At 34.4% G+C, this 5,834-nt stretch overlaps 1 non-coding gene across 1 annotated transcript; it reads left to right on the top strand.

Annotated features, from left to right (window-relative positions):
• Nucleotides 1-1,330: 1,330 nt before the first annotated feature.
• On the top strand, nt 1,331-1,437 carry LOC148764155 (small nucleolar RNA R71). The gene has a single exon (XR_016024877.1). It is a non-coding gene; the product is annotated as a small nucleolar RNA R71 (small nucleolar RNA).
• Nucleotides 1,438-5,834: the final 4,397 nt, after the last annotated feature.

Here is a 5,834-nt window from a genome sequence, read left to right as displayed (position 1 = left end):
GAAATGTAAAGATGCCCAACTTTAGCCAACACATCTTCAATAATCGCCACAGGGTATCTAATTGTTCAATCAACTAATTGTAAAGAAGCTATAGTAGGTTGTATCTCATCAAGTCCAATTTTCTCAATAATTGACAAAGGCATAATCGAAACACCAACACCTAAATCACACAAAGCTTTAGAAAATTTAAATCTGCTAATAGTACAAGTTATAGAGAAACTCCATGGATCCTTCAGCTTTGGTGGAAGCTTGTTTTAAAGTATAGCACTACATTCCTCAATAAATGCAACTGTTTCAAAGTCTTTCAACTTCCTCTTCTTGGTTAAGATGTTTTTCAGAAACTTAACATAGCTTGGCATGTTTTCAAAGCTTTAGCAAAAGGAATATTTATGTCCAGCTTCTTAAAGACATGGAGAAATTTCTCAAACTGCTTATCCAACTTTTGCTTTTGCAACCTTTGTGGTAATGGTGGAGGAGGATAATTTGTTTGAGACTTCACTTGATTTTTAGCTTTCACATTATCTTTCATTTCCGCTTCAACTTCTTTCTCGATAATTACTTCATCATCATCTACATGCTCTTTTGAACACATAATTGATTTTTCACTCACCCTTCCAACTTCTTTTCCACTCCTAAAGGTAATTACATTGCATTGTTCCTTACCTTTGGGATTAATTTGTGTCACTTGGTAAGGCATCTTGGGGTCTACCATTGATGGCTTTTGCATGCTGTCCTATTTGGAACTCAAGATTTCTTAAGGAGGCTCATTGGCTTTGAATTATAGCATCAGTCTTTGATATGTATTGCATGAGAAGTTCTTCCAATTGAGACTTTTTTTCAGGAATTGGTGGTCTAGCTTGTTGTTGAAAACAAAGGCGCATGATGGGTTTTACATTTGAAGGCCCTGCATTATTGTTCCATGAAAAGTTAGGGTGGTTCCTTCAACCAAGATTATATGTATTAGAGTATGGATTATTTTGCTGCCTGTTAAAGTTCCCCATAAATTGAACCGATTCACAATTGTATGGACATCTCCACACATCTCACAAACTACAAATGAATTTTGGATAGTGTGAATGGCCAATGTGTTAAACTTCTTGGATAGTGCAGCCTCTTATGCAGTTAAGGCGCCAAGCACATCAATCTTTAATCTCGTATGCCCCAACAACTTTTCCCGAACAAGACCTTTCTAAAGGCCATCTCGTCCAACAGATTATAAAAATCTGCAGCATTCTTTCCCATTAATGCCCTACCAACAACAACATCAATTGTGCCTTTTATTGAACCAACCAGCCCATTGTAAAATGTCTGAACTTACAACAAATCAAGAATCCCATGATGTGGACATCTTCTTAGTAGGTATTTAAATCTTTCCCACGTTTCATACAAGGATGCACCTTCAAATTGTGTGAATGAGGTTATATCATTTCTTAGTTTTGTAATCTTGGCAAACAAAAAGAATTTTGCTAGAAACTTTTGAGCCAAGTCCTCCCATGTAGTAATAGACACATTGGGTAGTGAATTGACCCAACTCTTTGCTTTATCCTTCAAAGAAAATCGAAGCAGTCTCAATCTGATAGCATCATCAATTACTCCATTATATTTCAAAGAATAGTAAATTTTCAAGAAATTCACCAAATAAGAATTAGAATCATCACTGCGTAATCCACCAAATTAGAATGAAGACTGAATCATCTGAATGTAAACTTGGTTAATTTTGAAATTATTTGCATTGATGGAAGGTTTTTTAATGCTTTGATGCAAACCTTGCAAAAGAGGAATAGCATAATCCCACAGCGCTCTATTTTCTTCAAGAACTAGATTAATGGCATTATTGTCATTGTTGTTATTTTCCTCAACCATTATCTGATTTAAAGTTGCAATTTGCAAATTATCCCTTCGACATCTTCTGAAAGTTCTTTTTATCTTTGGATAAAAAGGAACAAGATTCAAATTGTTTCTTCTTTGCATACAATGACCAAAGATATCTACAAGCAAACAAAACCTAATATTAAAACAAGAAAAATAAAAATTGTAGTAAGAATAAATTGTTTGGTATTAATATTAGTAAAACTTCTAGAAACAATTCCTTGATAAGAAAGCTCCACAACCTTCCTCAAATAGCTCCAAATTTCTTGCTTTTAGTGCACCCTTTCCATAAACCCTTGTGCTCTTCCACTCTCTGTCCTTAAAACCCTTGAAAAAAAATCTTATTTCCATACTCTCTCTCGCTAGTTAGGTGTTTTAAAGAGAGAAAAAGGAAGCTTCAAAAATAGCTTAAAAGTTTTGGAAAGAATTTCAAATACAAGCTACCAAGGTGAGTTGTACACTAGAATTGAGTTTTGGTGTTGAGAATGATTAGTGTTTAGATTTGGGGGTGAATTGGTAGTTGGGGTTGTTCATTCATTTTAGAATGATAAGAGTAGTGAGAATAGATAGCCATTTAAAGGGCCATTGAAAGCTAGCTAAGAGAAAGCTTTTAGAATTTATAAGTATGTGGCTTGAGTTAATGGTGATGCTAATGTGATAATAGGTTCCAACGAAGCCCCATCGCCCCATTTGGACAATTAGAGAAGTAGAGTCAACAAAAGGTTCAACAAGATACCGGTGAGTGGACTTGCATTTCAAAATTGTTTTGGGAATGTAAACTTATTTGCACAATATACTTGAATGATTTTATCCAACTTTCCTTAAAAATAAGTGCCTTAGGAACAAGCCTTTGATAAATTGATTTTATGTTGTGACATGCGATTGTTATGGATTCATGCACTACTACATTATGTTGGTATATATATAGATATATATATGTTGTGCATGATGGTTGATATTGTGTGATGATTATAACCGTGTGTGTGCACGATGTGGGGGGATGCACATGCCAGTAATGGTGGTGGTGAGGGAGATGGATGATGATAGTGCCCGTGTGCACAATGTGGAGGGATGTACACAATGGCACTGATTGTGCACGATGTGGGTGAATGTGCACGATGACTCTGGCTATGTGCACGATGTAGGGGGATGCACATGAGCTGGATGTGATGATAGTGGTATTGGTATTTATCCATGTATGTATATGTATATATGTTTAGAGAATGAAAACTCATGTATATGGTTTATGGTTGAAATGCATATGAATTTGGCATGTTGAACTTTGGAAATCTTTATGTGTTTTATGTTGATTTTGTCATTTCAGTAAGATGGCTTTTTTCTTGAAAGGAAAGAAACTTTTTTTCTCATTGCTCTGTTTCTCACTGCAGCAAGAAACTCTTAGGTTTAAGGGGTAAGGCTGGCCAAAAATCTCGCTGCAGCAAGAATGTTACTGTAGCTTCTCACTATAGCGATAAACTTTCTATTTTGTGATTAAAAATTTCGCTGCAACGAGATTCAATCTCGTTGTAGGGAAAAACTTTCTGTTTTACTCCTCATTTGGTTTGATTGCTACCCTATTTTCCATTTCTTTGATACCATAGTTGAGCATGGACTTCCAACATTAAGGAATACATGAATTAAGTTTAAATTGAGAAGGTTTGGTGAGAAACCCTCGGCCAGTTGATAATTTAAGTCAAGTGTCGTCGCAACAAAAATGCCTTTCCGCTGCAACGAGGACCAGTCATTTATTTGACCTGATTCACATGAATGCTAGTAAAGTTTTCACTCTCCAAATCCATTATTGAGCATGGACCCTTTTCATAAAGTGATTTACGCATGTTGGGTTTCCATGAGGGGTTTTAATAAGAAATTAAACAAATTGCATTGTTTTGAAAAATGAATGCATCATGATTTCGTTAAACATTCCTTAATGTTTGTTTGTTCATTTCTTGTTCACTCACTGGGTTTATACTCACCGTTTTTAACTTCATGTTTTTAGATCAGGAGGCAGTCGGTAATTAGGTCGGGGTGACCTCGTAGATTCGAGTATTGGTAGGTGTCTCGGCATTCAGTAGCTGTACATTTGCCCCGAGTCTCTTCGCTGGAAATCAAGTCTTCTTTTTGAGATATATAGACAACCCATATGTAAATTATTAAGATTTATGTTATAGACAATGCATATAGATATGCTTGATCGATATGCCACTATGAGTTGGCAATGTTTAGTATTATTTTGATTCAAAGTTCTGAAATATGACTTCAGTAATTTTGATGGAGTAATGAACAAATAATGTAATTAGGCTTGCTTAGGCTTAGTGGGCTATGTCCATTTGGCCCATGCTCCGGTCATGGCCTGAAATTTAGGTCATGATATTTAGTCTACACTAAACTCCCTTTCCCAAGTTTGTTTAGGTTCCTAGATCAATTTAACTGGTGGCCAATCAGTTAAAATGCATTAAGAACAAATTGGAATAAAAAATTCAAATCTCATTAAATATAAGTAAGAAAGAGATTAAAAATTTAGATTACATGTGAGTTCAATTGTAATCCTAGAAAAATAAATTTAGCTCGTCATAATTGCAAAGACAAATAACAATATATAAATTTCAACCATTAAGAGTAGCAAGAAAAATAAAAGCCAAGGAAGAAATAAACAATTATTTGTAGCCTTGCTTTCTTAGTTACTGCCTCAACTTTTAGCTTTTTGAATCTCTCAGTGTTTTTTTTTTATTAGGGAGGGGGGATTCGAACTTTGCTTTCTAGGCAGAGGGATCATGCACCAATCAATGAGCCAAATGCTCAGATGCATTCTTAAATCTCTTAGGGCTGTCTCTTTGATTTCTTCTAAAACATCCTATTTATCTGACAAACTTAACTTATAATTCCCTAAGCTAACCTACTGGCTTTCACTTTTGGGCGTAAAAGTGTAATGAGGCCTAAACATCAAATATCATCTTTAAGCACCTTACTTTCCAAAATTAAACCTCATTTTCTTAAATCCTACAAAAGCATAAAAACTAATAAATATAACTAAATTAAGATAAATAAACATAAAATTAAAATAACTTAATATAAATAAACTAAATAGAAAAATAACTAAAAGTAACTAAATTCTAACCTAAACTCAAGAACTTAGCTAGCTTTTAAGAACAATTTGAGATAAAAATAATTCTATTTCAAAGAATTATTAACCATTGATAGATGCCTATATGTTGACCCATAGTTGAGTGCATGTAGTCCATGTGGGACAAAACTCTTACTAGGTGATTTTGCTTACGGTTTATGTTGATTGTTGCAAGTTGGTTTGATTTTGAGATGAATAACAACATAGTGATTTTTTTATGAATTTTGAGTGCTTGATTATTACAAGTTTCAAAAGGTGACCAAATTGCTAAGTCACAAATCGATGTATGGCATTGGGAGTAACAATACTTAAGTGAAATTGAGAAACGATTCATGAATTTAGTGCACTCATGGTCAAGTTTAAAGTGCTATATAGAAAAGACATTGAGGCCACCCATGAGTAATCAATATATTGTGAATGAATTACATATTTGCGATTATGAATCCATAGTTGATAAATATATAGTAAAAAAGGAAATAACGGCTATAAGTTGAGTTAAGTCTAGTAGTGACCTTGTATATGATGTTATGAGCATAATGATGTTGAAGTGGTGTAGACCATAAAGATAAATTAAGATGTATAAAGTTTAAATGGGGCATATGTAGAGAAAAAAAAGGCCTAGGAGAAAGAATGAATACCATCCATGAGGCAATGATTGTAAAATGTTAGAAAACTCACCTTTGTGTGCAAGCTAGAGTAGGCAATTAAAGTCACCTTTACAAGAAGGTGAGAGTGGATGATACAACGCCCACATATTGGAAGTGTGAGTGTTGATGAGTCTGATTTCCACCACTAACTAAAGTAACTGTGGACGAATAGATGCCTACCATTAAGATCATGA

This window comes from Theobroma cacao, chromosome 2 (genome assembly GCF_053813885.1).
Source record: "Theobroma cacao isolate CCN51 chromosome 2, ASM5381388v1, whole genome shotgun sequence".
In the NCBI taxonomy this organism is placed as follows: Eukaryota; Viridiplantae; Streptophyta; class Magnoliopsida; order Malvales; family Malvaceae; genus Theobroma; species Theobroma cacao.
The sequence above is the reverse complement of the archived record's forward strand: the minus strand, read 5'-3'. Positions and strand labels throughout refer to the sequence as shown.